Consider the following 13,983-nt stretch of genomic DNA (forward strand, 5'->3'; position numbering starts at 1 on the left):
TCGATAGGCAACAACTGAATTGAAGATGGCTATTGGGTCCAACAACCAAGGCGGTTTTGCCTTGTTAATTTCAGCAAGAGGTCAGAGGATAGTCACGGTGAAAGGTCAAAGATGATGGGAAAAAAATAGTTTAAAAAAAAAATGTCCAGCACATTGTTTAGTAACATAACTGTTAGTATGTCACTAGACCAGCTCTTGTGCTGTGTTTGTATCTGTCCATTGTCATTACTGCACGAGCTAAAGCAGAACTGACCGTTGGAAAGCCGTCTTAACTCTCCACAATGGAATTAAGCTTCTCGTGGAGTCTTAGCTGTTCTGGTCCTCTGGGTCACCGCAGCCTAGAAATGCTCATCTCTGTGGGACCAGTGCAGCACTATTAACAGGAAATTCATCCTGCACTTCAGTGGGAACTAGACTGGGATCTATTAGTCTGCTGTACGGGCCAGGATTTCACTTGGCAGCTCTCAAGAATCTTAGTGAATTTAGAACTTGATCCAAACCCCCCTGAAGTCAATAGGAGTCTTGCTTTTGACTTCAGTGGGTTTTGGATTAGGCCTTTAGTTCCTACCCCACCCCCAAAATCCATCGGGTAATATATGTAAAATAAACACAATCCTCAGGACACTAATGGAATCTTAACAACATACCATGTTCCAGTGGAGCATGAAGTATGTTGTACAAAAACTGGACAAAACCCAATTTAAAGCTAGATTGGAATTTATGTAAGTATTGTGCAAAATCTGGACAGGAATTGGGTTAAGACTGGATCAGTCTCAAGGCCTTTCAGACTCAAACATTTACTGGAATAAATGGTAAATGGGTTTATTTTGGAGTCAGCCTTTGGAGAGAAGAAAGACCTGACTGGTGGGCATTCAGAATCTTCCAAGTCCAACAGACAAGCTGTGAGCATCTAAAAACAAGACTGATATTACCAAAGTGTGCGCGCGAAGGCAGTGGAGAGAACAGTGCTCTACTGACAGGCAGAACCTTGTAAGCTGTCGTGTCCCTGCAAAGCCCCGTGTGACATGGGACACGCTTTATGGGAATACAAAGGTAATTTCAATATATTAAGGAGTTTTCATTTGTGTCTCTTGGCCTTTCAAATGCAATGGAATAGATACAAAAGAGCTGAAAGGGAGTGTTCAATGCACATGGACGCGAGTTCATTAAACAAAGGATCCTGACAGTTTCTAGTCTGATCCCCAACACCGCATGAGAACGAAGCCTAGCATGTGTTTTCCTGATGAAAATTTTTGGTCAAAATCTGCCCCTTACCCAGCCAAAAGGATGCCTTTGCAACCAATACAAAAATTCTCTCTCAAAAAATTAAGCCAATGAAATGATCTTTTGGGGACCGACTCACATTTTTAACACGTGGGCTTGGCAATACTGCAGCTGGTAGAGTCAGCAACCAACATATTGTCACGTTCTAATTGCTGGCTATGAGTTTGATGCATCTGGTATCAAATTACATGCAAAGCAAATCACGTCTGTACGCTTTTACTCAACCTCCACAATAGTCTCCACCTGAGGATAATAAATTAGCAGCCACGTGGGGGGCGACTTTCACTAAAAAGAGTACCAAAGGTTGAATTCTTTTAAAAGTTACCTCGCTAAAGATGCCTGCTGCTTTGTCCAAGTCTGCAGGTTAATGACTAGCAAAAATCACCTGCAGGGGGAAGAGAACAGCAGCAAGACTGTGGATAGCTGATTGTGCTGTGATTTGCCCTCACAGGCAGCCCCAAACTTTCTCCAAAGCAGGTGGGATGTTCTTAGATTGATGCTCAGGGTGTTTGGTGGCTAAATCACAGCGCGCCTAGATGAGATCTCTCCCGAATATGGAGCTGGAGAAGGAACACGCAGGGATATCCTTGAACAATCTGGAGAGTGGGCAGCATTACAGAACACTGCAGTGGAAACAGTCCCACCAGCGGCCCTCTGCATTTCAAACCACAGAACGGCAATGCAGCAGCCAACAGGGCATCAACAGCTTCCAAAAAGCTCCTTCCCACATCGAAGCTAATAGGAATGGAGTGGGAAATGGACCCAGTACAGGGGGCAAACAGAGCATCACCACAGAGCCAGGGGGAACGTAGACAATCTGCAGTGAGCAACTGAATGGGGTGCATGGCAGCAGGCAAGGTACAGGACAAGCAGTTTGCGTGCAAGCTCCCCCCCACCCACATGCCAACATGACTCAATCCTGACCTGAAGTCAACACCTCGCAAAGTGAGAGGTGAGCTCAGTCTCCAGGGTCCATCCATTCCTGGGACTGATTATCAAGAGGGTGGTTTCGAACAGGCTCTGCATTTTTGTGTTTGAAGCGTTTGCTAACAGGAATCACGAAACCCATTCTTCTCCAGGAGACAGGGAGCTGAACGTCAAGCAAAATCTGCTACACAAAAGGCAAAGCTTGCTCCGCAGGTTAAATCTGCAGGGGATTTCTAAATCACATGATACGGAGGGCACGCTGTTTCTTCTCCATTTCTTTCTAACCATCTATTCCAAAAGGAAAAACCACTTTTAAAAAAGGTGCACATCCCCCATTTTCTGACTTAATTGAATCAGGCTTTCAATAATATAACAGCTCTTGCTTCTAGGAATGGAGCTGCAACAGGCATAGGGCAAGGCTAGCAAGTTGCACAATAGAAAATTAGTCTTAAATGATTTTTCCAGGACAGGAAACAAAGGAAAAATATTGTGGTCATTTACAGACAAGGATCCAAATTCTCTCTGGTATTGAGCTCACTGTTTTTAAAGCTTTCAGAAAGACATCATTAATACTATGCCATGGGGTGCACTAAATCTAGTCTTTTTATTCATTATAAATTAATCTCCAGAGAAAAACAAAGGGAAGAGACCTCCTTCTCTGACCACAGCATGGGAGTTTGACTGTTCAAGAATTGGTAGGTGACTTCAGATCCTGCCCCAAGCTTTGTCCACACTTGAAAGCTTGTCCTAAAATTTCCCACTTTTACCTCCATCAGTGTAGAACCACCCTGGGTAGACAGGGTTGCGTTAAGAAGATGCTGGCAGCTGTTAATGTTTTAGGTGCTGTGTCATGTAGACCTGCTCTCTGCAGAGTAAGAGGAGGACACAGAGCTGAAAGGGCAACAATCACTTGGAATTATGCCTACACTGGTGCGCTCATCATTGCTGCTCCTGATGTAGTCAAACTGGTGACAGCAACAAATATTAGGGAAAAGAAACTACTGTCGACACAGGTTTCTATATATAAAGTTATCTGTACTTTAATGTATAAAGGAAAGCTGGCAGTTCAAGGCACTGGTAATGAGAGCTGGATGGACCTTTTCACCTGTAGCAAGCCCCAGAAAGTCATAACCCAAAGTAGTGGCACTCTGCTGGCTGCTCGGTGTTCTCTATGAAATAAAATAGAGCAGTGATTCTCAACCCATTTACCATTGCGGGCTGCATATGCAGCTCTCTGTGTGTTATGTGGGCTGCATCCACACAACATACATACTACCTGCATTGCCCTGAGGATGTCCCGTGTGCTGCAGCTGTGTGCTGATTGGGCCGCAAGTAGCCCGTGGGTTGTGAACCACTGAATTAGAGGAAATCAGTCCAGTTTCTAGCAGACATCGTCAAACCCAACCCCACCCTTTGGCACTAACTGGCCGTATGGGTTGGCAGTCTCAGTAGGGAGGTGAAGGATCAAATGGGCAATGAAGAGTGAACTCTCAGTCCTAGAGGCCCCCCGCCTGCCCCCGCTGCCTGTGCAGTACATGTTACGTGGCTTCCATCTCCAGGGCTGTCAATCTGGTACTAGCACTAGAAATCACTAAAACCATTTAAGTGGGCTCCAAACATAGCCCTAATCAAAAGCTGCAGTTTGAAACAGCAGCACCGTGTCTTGACTAGAATGGGCTTTTCCTTCCAGGGCATTCTCAATGCAGAGATGGACCTGACGTACAAAGCCTGGGTCCGAAAGGACCCTGAAAGCTTAGACGGATCTCTTTGCACCCCATGGTAACAAGGCCCAGCATGTATAAGACAGAGAATATCATAATCCCACTATGTAACTCCCTGTTACGCCCACACCTTGAATACTGCATGCAGTTCTGATTGCCCCATCTCAACAGTGATATATTAAACTGGAAAAATTACCAAGGGCAACAAAAATGATTAAGGGTATGGAACAGCTTCTGTACGAAGAGAAATTAAAAAGACTGGGAATGTTCATCTCAGAAAAGAGACAACTATGGGGGGATGCGATAAGAGATCTATACAATCCTGAATCATGTCGAGAAAGTGAATAAGGAAGTATTATTTAGCCCTTCACATAACACAGGAGCCTGGGGGTCACTCACTGAAATTAATAGCCAGCAGGTTTAAAACAAATATAAGGAAGTACTTCTTCACACAATGGACAGTCAACCTGTGGAACTCATTGCCAGGGGATGTTGTGAAGGCCAAAAGCGTAACTGGGTTTGAAAAGAATCAGATACGTTCATGGAGGAGAGATCCATCAATGGCTATTAGTCAAGATGGTCAGGGATGCAACCCTATACTCTGAGTGTCCCTCAGCCTCCAACTGCCAGAAGCTGGGACTGGATGACAGGGGACCCATCATTTGATAACTACCTGTTCTGCTCATTCCCTCTGAAGCATCTGGCACCGGCCATTGTTGAAAGACAGGATACTGGGATAGATGGACCATTGGTCTGACCAAGTATTGCCATTCTTATATGTTTTCTATTTGGACCTGATGTGCAAAGCTTGGGTCTGCATTCAAACTGCTTCCAAGTTCAGAAGTGCTCAGATCTGAAGTTTTGGTGTGGATCCATTTTTAATTCAGTGTGACTGACCACATCTGTTCCGGGGGGGGGGGGAGGGAGGGAGAGAGGGGGAGAGACAGAGACAGACAGACTCTGACTCTGCTGGAGAACTACCAGAATCTTTGCTGACACTGTATGGTAGCTTGCGGCCTTGCTGGAACAGATGGATACAATCAAATCTGAAGGGCCAGTAGGAAAAGGGAGGAAATGAAGGATTGCTGGTATTTTACACCTGAAACCTGAATGCCCTACCTATGGCACAGATTGCATGTGCAATAAAGAAACAATTTGGACAATATGGTCAGGGGAAAAAACGTGCAAGCTACACAAACTCAGATGGTGTTATACTAGCCATGTTCACATGATCACTGGGTCAGTGATCAGCACTGCAACCACAAATATATCTAGCAAAAAATGAGCATGGCTTAACGGCTTCCTGGGTGCAATGCCCATCTGGTCATCCTATGCTATCATTGGCGACTGCATTGTATCATCACCTCCCAGCTAGTAATGATTGTCATCTCCTGAGCCCAACACTTGTGTACCCATCACGCATGGTTTTATTCTGCTGACCTCTACATTTCGGCAGTGGGTGTTGTGGTACTTCTGCAGTTGTTAAAATTCCCTTCTTTGTACAACAGTGGATCATCCCCTCCCTTGTTGCGTATTGAAGGGCTTCTGTATTTACAGAGGCATGGATGGTGGAATAGCTGTATGTCATTTGCAACTCTACTTTCTAATGCATTTTCCCCTCTCCCACCAAATATTCCCTGTGCACTTTTAAGGGTTAAAGGTGGATGAACAGGCCTCCCATACTTGGGCCCTTTTAAAATAATTTCTCCACAGAAGTCAAGAAGGCAGCACACATGGAGACTATTCTAATACAGAATCAGCTAACACAGTGTGACATAGCAAGTGGCACCATTATAACTGGAGTCTGAACGTATCCCCTCAATAGATGGTCTCACCTATCTAAAGTACTTACATGGCCTTGTTACTGTAGTATCTAAGCACAGTCTTTAATGTATTCATCCTCATGTGAGGCAGGGCAGTGGTATTATCTGAGGCATAGAGAGACCAAGTTTCCTGTGTAACTTTGGGCAGGCCATCTGTAGCAGAGCTGGGAACTGAACTTGAGTCTCCAAAGTCCCAGCCTAGAACCCCAACCATAAGCCCATCCCTCCTCTCCTACTTGCGTATTCCTGTCCCATCCCAGCGTTCTGGGAGGATAGAGCAGCCTTCATCATCGCCACTCAGCAGCTACACACATGGCTTAAAAGTGGATCTTTAAAAGAACCCACTGCATTTCTAATCACATTCCAGCCAAACTCACTTAGCTTTCAAAACTGATGTTTTAGCCTGGCTCTCCCATGACCCTCCCCCACAGCTCTGCTTGAATACCATTAAAAACCGTATCTCCCAGCAATCGCACAGTGCACGATGAAGTCTAACCACTGGTTCGTTCCTGCACTTACCTAAGCCATGTACTTTTCCTCTGGAGATACTAGCCAGCTCTTATGCTGGAGTTTAAACACAGAACTCTAAGGAAGAAAGATGGAGCTCCAGCAACTTATTAATTGTATCTTTATAGAGATCAGGGCACAAAGTGGGCCTGGGATCTCATACAACTTGGCACTTCTGGACTGGAGAATGAGGCATCAAAATTCACGAACCATAAAATGCCTTTGTTTAGCTAACAACTGTCAAACTAAACACCATCAGCATTAGACTTCTAATCGTTATTTCATCTTGTTCCCCTTAAAAAGAAATAGCAAGGTTATTGCAGTACTGTGATGTTCTTCAGCACGTCATCTGCCTTCCCAGAAAGCAAAACATGAAGAGCTCTTAGGGCTCAATGCAAAGCCTGCTGCAGTGGGAGCTGATCCAGGCTCTTTAGGGGGAGCGTTCATATTAGTAAGGGAAGCCCCAAGTCCCACCCTGGGGAAGTTCCCATTGTTATTTAATGCCCAAAGAGAATGTTAATTTGTTTAGCTGACAACTGAAGCTAGAGACCCAGCTTCCCCAAGCATAGTAAGCAGAGGAGGTCCCATTGCATGGTTTTCCTCGAAGAGAGGCATATTGATACTCTCGGATGTGAGAAGGGGATGACAAACCCGCAAGAAGAGGCACACAGTCCATCTGGTTCTGACAACGTGCCACAGGTGGCAACTTAAAGCCAGGCATTGATTCATTGCTTAGTGTGGGCGCTTGTCACTGGACAGAGAGGAAGGCACAGTCCCTGTCTCCAAGGGGAACTGACAAGATAAATAATCCTATTTAACAAGCAGAAATGCCCTTGCATGTGTCACTGGTAGTATCTGCCATTTAAAACTGGCATGAACATTTACTCTGTGTTATTGCTGCTGGCTAATTACTTTTTACACAGACCTCCAGTTGGCCAGTGAAAATGATCTGGTCAGCTTCACTTTTTGATTCCCATTTACAATGCTGTCGTGTTTGGAGTTCAGCAGACAGGCATGCACACAGAGCGTATAAACACCCCACATTTTGGGTCTAAGTAATTCATCAACATCTCTTTTATTCATTAGATCTAATCCACTCACGTTCCATACAAAAGATCCCAGCCCACCATACACTGGGGCACCTCAGCATGTCACTGTCACACTGATGAGGCCTTGTAAGTACAGGAAGGAAACTTTCAACTTAGTTTCAGGCCAACAACAACAAAGTTCAGGTGCCCTGAAATTGTGACTCCCCCATCTTAAAACCAGAGGTCTCAATGGGAAAATATGGACCAAAATTGAGGTGACCAGTTTTCAGAAACTCCTGGAAGCCATTTATAGTGCCTCCAAGCACTATTATAGTACAGATAATTAATATTATGGCCAGTTTACTAATCATGGATTTGACTGGATTTTTTCCTTGCAGTTTTGACTCAAATCTACAAACATCCTGTGCTGTTAGTTTGTAGCTTGTTAGTTTGTTCCTGAGCAAAACAAACAAACAAATCAACCCTCCTTGCTGAAAGTCAGCATGAGACCAAGAAGGACTAAAGAACTATTTTCAATGTCCCATTCTTGGAGGAATTACAGCAGATTAAGGAAGAATGTGAAAGCCATAGAAGGGGTGTTAACGCACTAAAGACTTTAGCTATCACCACCACTACACAGTCCTATGAAAAAACAGAATTATTAAACTACTTCCCAGAAACTGAAATATATCAAGTTATCCTCCAAGCACAGGACCATTTGTCTATGTTTAACTGCTGCAGGAGCCTACGGATTTGGAACCGAGAAGCCTATATTAGTTTCAGTTATATTTCTAGAAATCAAATTGCCTCTTCCCCTGATTTCTGCCACCGCAAAGAGGCAGGAAATAATTAGAGATAACCCTAAATCATCCCCACAGATGTGAAAATCCCTGCACTTCCAGGCATTTGAACAGCCCAGATCTGGAATTTGAGGTGAAGCCCAGCTACCAAAGAGATTAAAATAAGGGGGAGCTCCCTCCCTTTTCATGGCTTGGACAAACGCTGTTCCGTCTTGACTCCCTGTTTCCTTGGCTGTAGTATGAGAGCTCCCCTGCCTGTTTCAGCCTACGTTAACCACTAAGTAAGGGATATCAGTGTATGTGAGAAATAATTCCCAATACTAGCAAGGCTGTGGCCTCCTTAAGTAAAGATGTAGACAACTCAGTGGTTTCATTTGGCCAGAGGCTGGTGCAGAGGTCTTTTCATATGAGGTTCACACACATTGAATTTTTCTCCGAGTTTTAGGTTTGACCAAAGCCCCAAAGAGAAATTCAGCCCAAACCACAGCTCGTATGGTTTTCACCCAAAACTATAAATCAACCCACGTTAGTTCAAAATACTGTTCGGGCTCAAGTCTGAGTTGAATTATGGCTTGGGGTGGAAACCCGAGGTACTGTCTTGCACCAAGCTAGGTTTGGTAGCTTTGGGCAATGGGATTTTCTCTGAGCTTTAAGTAGACTCAAAAAGATCATGGAGACTGAATCCCCCTGAAGTTGATCAAAACCAATGAAGAGCAGCATGATTCCTCTGCAGAGCAAAGCCTCCTTGTTCAGGTCGGCTGGGTTTTCATTATGCACATTTCTGCACAGCTCTAGTATCAAGCCAACAGGTCTTTGTTTGGAGAGTGTGTGTTTTTTGGGGGTGGGTGGAGGTTGCACATTAAGGGACTTGACATTTCATTTTCTGTGTTTTCCTTTGGTTTCAACTTTAGTATGTGAGGGGTGAACCTGCTCTGATAAAGTTACTCGACAAACCAAACAGGAGTTACGAGTGTAAATATGTTTTCTAGCATATACATGAATTTCCATGACTGTTAGAGCACAATCTCTCCAAAACTCAATGGCTCAAATCCACCGGGCACCACAAAATCCTCCCATTATCCAGAGCCACACATTCTAGGCTTGGGAGTCCGGAACACTTCCCACAAAAGGATGTATGCTCTTTGCAACACTGCTCTCCCACTTCTCAATCGCATCTGTTCAGGGGTGCTGGAACAGTTTGTATAGTGGGGGATATAGTGCTGAGAGCCACTGAATCAAACTGTAAACCCTGTATATAATGGAATCCACTTCAAGCCAGGAGGTGCAACAGCACCCCTAGTTCCAGCACCCATGCATTTGTTATTATTTAATGGGATACAGAACTATCCACATCTAGGCTGAATCCAGCCCACGGTGGAAGTGACAAACATATTAACAAGGGACCACTGATCAGTGGCCTAAATGCAAAGTGTGTTGGTGTCTCCATTTACCTCCTGGGACCGGATTTATATCGCTCCTATTTACCTCAAACAAAATTGCGGGTGCTCATTGACCCTGGAAATCAGGTCCTTCATGCACACATCACAACTCCCCCTGTTTTCCCCCTACCCTCAACTGGGAATCTCAGCAGAGGGCTAATAACGAACAAGCTATGCAGACTGAACTACTCTTTTGCCCTTAGATGTGGCTTGTCCAGAGCACAAATGAGCCATGATGCTGGGACATTTCTAGTGCTGCTGCTGCCAGTATGTACCTGTCTTCATGGTAACTAGAGGCCTTCACTTTTCAGGGCTGTTATCCTGGCACATTTCACCAACCCTGACTTTAGTCTAAAAAACCGAAATCTCCGCACACAAACGGGGTATAAAGGGTGCGGGTTAGAGCTGGACAGTGCATGGCTTCTTCACTTGCCTGTCCTGCTGAACATATCCCATAATGTCATCAGCCCTAGACCGCATTTCTCCATGACAACATCTAATAAAAACACAAAAGTTTCACTTTAATTGGTAAAAATGCCCTTCTGCCACATGCTGAAATCAAATCCTTAATGAGCCTTTCATGTAAAATCATGTTTATTCCTGACTGAGTCTATCTTGGCACAAATACACACTCTCAAATGTGCATACATTTAAAGAATTAAACTCTGCATTTAATTCTCTCTCTGCCTGTTATTTCCCACTGTTCCCAAATCCCTTTTCAAAATATACCCTGAGAGAGAATAAAATACAAGAACCACCGCCTGAGTCAAGAACAGGGACAGGAATATCGTCTTTTGCAAGACACTGAGTTATATACTATGTATTATAATATGGGGAACTTCTGTTGCTCCAGCTAACTAGAGATCTCAAAGAGCTTCACCAGCCTTGCTGTACCTGTGTGAAGCAGATGGGGACCCGAGAGACACAAGTTTGGGCACCGGAGTTTCTCTCATGTCAGTGGCAGAACCAGGAACAGAATTCGACAGTCCAGGTTCCTGGTCCTGTGTTTGAATCACATGCTCTTTACCACTATTTCCCTTTCCCATCATTTCTGATCACCCAGTCAGTAGACATCTCCATTCTAAGCAGACTGCTCCCCCAAGGAGATTCACTCACTGAGTTACTTCCTCTCTGTGCAGACTTTGGCAACATCATCATTCACTTGCACAGTGATGGACTGATGATATCAGAAGCACTGAACTGAAACGCTGCAGAACGAATCAAGCAAGAGAATGAGGCAGATGAAAAGGGAGGAATTTCTGAGGCCAGATTTTCCAAGAGCAGCCCCTAATTCTCCATTGCAATTTTATGGGCCCAAGTTTCTGTGAACATGAAAAATTCTCCACCCTGTTATAAGATGGTGTTGAAAACTGAAAAAATATTGATTGCTCTCAGTTAAGACAGCCCCCTAGGTCTGTTATCTGCTCTGATCTGGCTCTGCCTTGTATACTGTAACATTTTGGGGTCAGGACAGGACCTGATTTCGTTTGTGTCCTGCGTGGTACTAAGTACATTTCCACCGCAAGTAAAACATCACTGATGATTTGTGAAATAAAGGCAGTTTTCTCATCAGCTTCAGTTCTCAAAATCATCAGCAGGGTTTCATGTTTCCCCCCAAATGTTTCCAACCTCTTCCTTTTGGAAGCACACATTCCGAGCAGGAATGCCCCAAGGACAGAACGGAGCCAACAACGAACAATGAATTAGAATGACTGCTTCCACTATGGAAGAATGATTTCTCTAGCAGCTGCGATCAAAGTACCCAGATTCACCAGGGTCCTAGTAACGTAGCCTCTCTGAAGGTCTGTCTGTGGAATGGAGCTGGCATCCAACCCTAGGAGAACTACGTGAGCAGAGTCTAAAGCAGAAGCTAAAGAGCAGCACATGCACCTGGACCATGTGCGTTGTGACTGCAAAATCCACCTGCTTAAAAAGGTTCGACCCCACCTGACAAGCTCATTCTAGAATCCTATGGGGGCAGCTGTGCATATCGGCAGAGGTAAATTTTGTACTATCAGCAGGATGAGAATCAGACACCGACACATCACACAGCAGGACTGCCAGATCTAGCATATCCGACCATGGTACCTGTAGGAATGGAGCCTTATGGCTGATGCCAACCTGTCCTGCAGGAAGGGAATGGTATTTTACAGGAACTCAATGTTATTCAGTGGAATGTGCCCTGAGGGCAGGAAGGGCCCTGAAGTTCAGCTAGAATTTTAGGGTACGTTGACAGCAAAAAAAGACCCGCAACAGTGAGTCTCAGAGCCTGGGTCAGCTGACTCAGTCTCAAGGGGCTTGTGCTATGGGGCTAAAAAGAGCAGTGTAGACATTCAGGTTCCTGCTGGAGCCCCGGGTCTGAAACATGGCGAAGGAGGAGGGCCTCAGAGGCCAGGGTTCAGCCCAAGCCCGAACAGCTACACTGTTATTTTTAGCCCCGTACCTAAGGCCTGAGTCAGCTGACCCAGGCTCGGAGACTCATTGCCGTGGGGTGGTTTTGCTGTGTAGACGTACCCTTCGAAGCTTTAGGCTTGTACCTGTCCCCCTCAGAGGCCAGTGTGCTTGCTCAGCAGCATCATGTGCCCTTTGGAGTAGCTGCCCCCACTGCCAAAGTCAGACAGGACTTAGAGCCAACCATGCCGCAGTAATAATTAACTCTGCTGTCTGACCCTATCCTTACACAACAGTCCAAGTCAACAATAACCCCTGGTGATGGCCTATTGATTATTTAAAGGTACAGCCTTTAAAAAGTGATGACCTGTACAGACTTCATCGCCCTTTGACTATGATAAACCTGCTATCTCTGTGCTTAATCTAAAAGCTCTGTATAAACTTTGTTCAGCTGGACATGGTTTAGCTTGACACTTATGTCTGAGTATTGCCATTCACCCTCCTCTCCATGGGGGGGTCCTCCATCTCCCAATTTGAGCCCAGAGATTCTCCTATGGTTGCTTTTGTTTGCATGCCAAATGGATGGCAGGATTGCCCTTCTTTGCTGCAATTAATAGTTACTGGGCAACTCCATGGGTTAATGCATTAACTCTAGTTAATCCCAGTGTTACATTCTAGGCTCACCACCACCCTTGGAGAATTAACCCCCCCCCCGACACACACACACTGCTACTGAACAGGCCAGAGGGGGGCAGTGTTGAGTTACACGAGTACCCTCTCTGCAGCAACTGAATACGTGGTCTCTCAGCAGTCCCAGCCCAGGCTAGCCTATCTAGTAAGAGCACTAGCACTGGAAACTGCACAGCAGTGCAATCGGCTGGCCTGAAAAGAGCTAGTTCTGATGCATGTGAGCAAGGACAGCTGTGAGACAGACGAGCAGGAAACAGTGAACAACTGGGGGATTCTGGAACACGTTCCACTATTTTACTGCTCCTTCTTTAGCACCATTTAGCTCTTACACAAGCAGGTGTTACTGAGCAGCAGAAATAGCAAGACTCCTCAGATTGCCTCTTCAACACAGGGAGGAGAGGTGACCCGGAAAAACAGGAATAATGCTGCACAGAAACAACAGGGCAACACCCGAGTTGTCTTCAGTCCTGGCCACATCTCTTAACTGTTCTCCAGCATCTGATATTTGATTGTTTCTTTAAACAAAAGTAAACAGCCATGTCCAAAGTGCAATTGTGTAGAACTGATTATCCACATATTCCTGTCTACCTACATTGCTTAGCAATTTCAAGCTGGATGTAAGTGTGCTGCGGACCTGCGGGATTGGTCGACGCTACGCATGTCTCATGCGGCGCCTCATGGTCTCAGACGCCATCCGATGGTCCAGGGACATCTACATCGAGCACATCACCGGCCACCGACAGTACCAGGAGGCGTGAGCCAGAGTGACATCGTTCTCCCACTACGAGAAAGGGACCAAGTGATCTTCTCCATTAGATCATATGAACTGGAACCATAAACTCCCTAAACATTAAATATTGCAGATTATGTATTCCTCATGCCACCTTATCTTAAACCAAACTTTGCACCCTTTATAATCTGTATGTTATTCCCTGATAACCAGAAACTTCTATGCTCAAACTCTGTTCACTATTTTTTTTAACATCATCTTAATAAAATTTTTAAATCCTATCCCTCTTCAGTTGTTGTCCTGAAGTGTGGTGTAATGTTGCTGTGCACTGTTTAAGTGGTTAGCATTCCTCCCCAAAAGGTGGCTGCATTTCAATGAAATGACGCTGCAAAGCTGAGTTAAGGTTTGCTAGACATTTTGAAATCCTCAGATGAAAGATGCTAAATAAGCACTATTGTTAATTATTATTATTATTATTATTAGCATAATTTCCCCCTTCCGTAACCCACTTATTAAGGAAGTACCATTGGGCCCAAAAAGCTATTGCAGTGGGGCAGAGTTATGTATTTGCAAAAACAAAGGGAAGATGGTAGGAAGGGCAGGATAGGGATAGTGGGATGAGAGGCAGAGAGATAGAAAGGGC

The 13,983-nt window shown here is 44.9% G+C and overlaps 1 protein-coding gene across 1 annotated transcript in view; it reads right to left on the reverse strand.

Moving 5' to 3' along the window:
• SLC16A2 (solute carrier family 16 member 2) overlaps nucleotides 1-13,983 on the reverse strand; it is a 109,023-nt gene that overhangs the window by 26,425 nt on the left and 68,615 nt on the right. The window lies entirely within an intron of this gene.

The sequence above is a fragment of the Terrapene carolina genome, unplaced genomic scaffold (genome assembly GCF_002925995.2).
Source record: "Terrapene carolina triunguis isolate 2854851 unplaced genomic scaffold, T_m_triunguis-2.0 Scaffold131, whole genome shotgun sequence".
Taxonomy (NCBI): domain Eukaryota; kingdom Metazoa; phylum Chordata; order Testudines; family Emydidae; genus Terrapene; species Terrapene triunguis.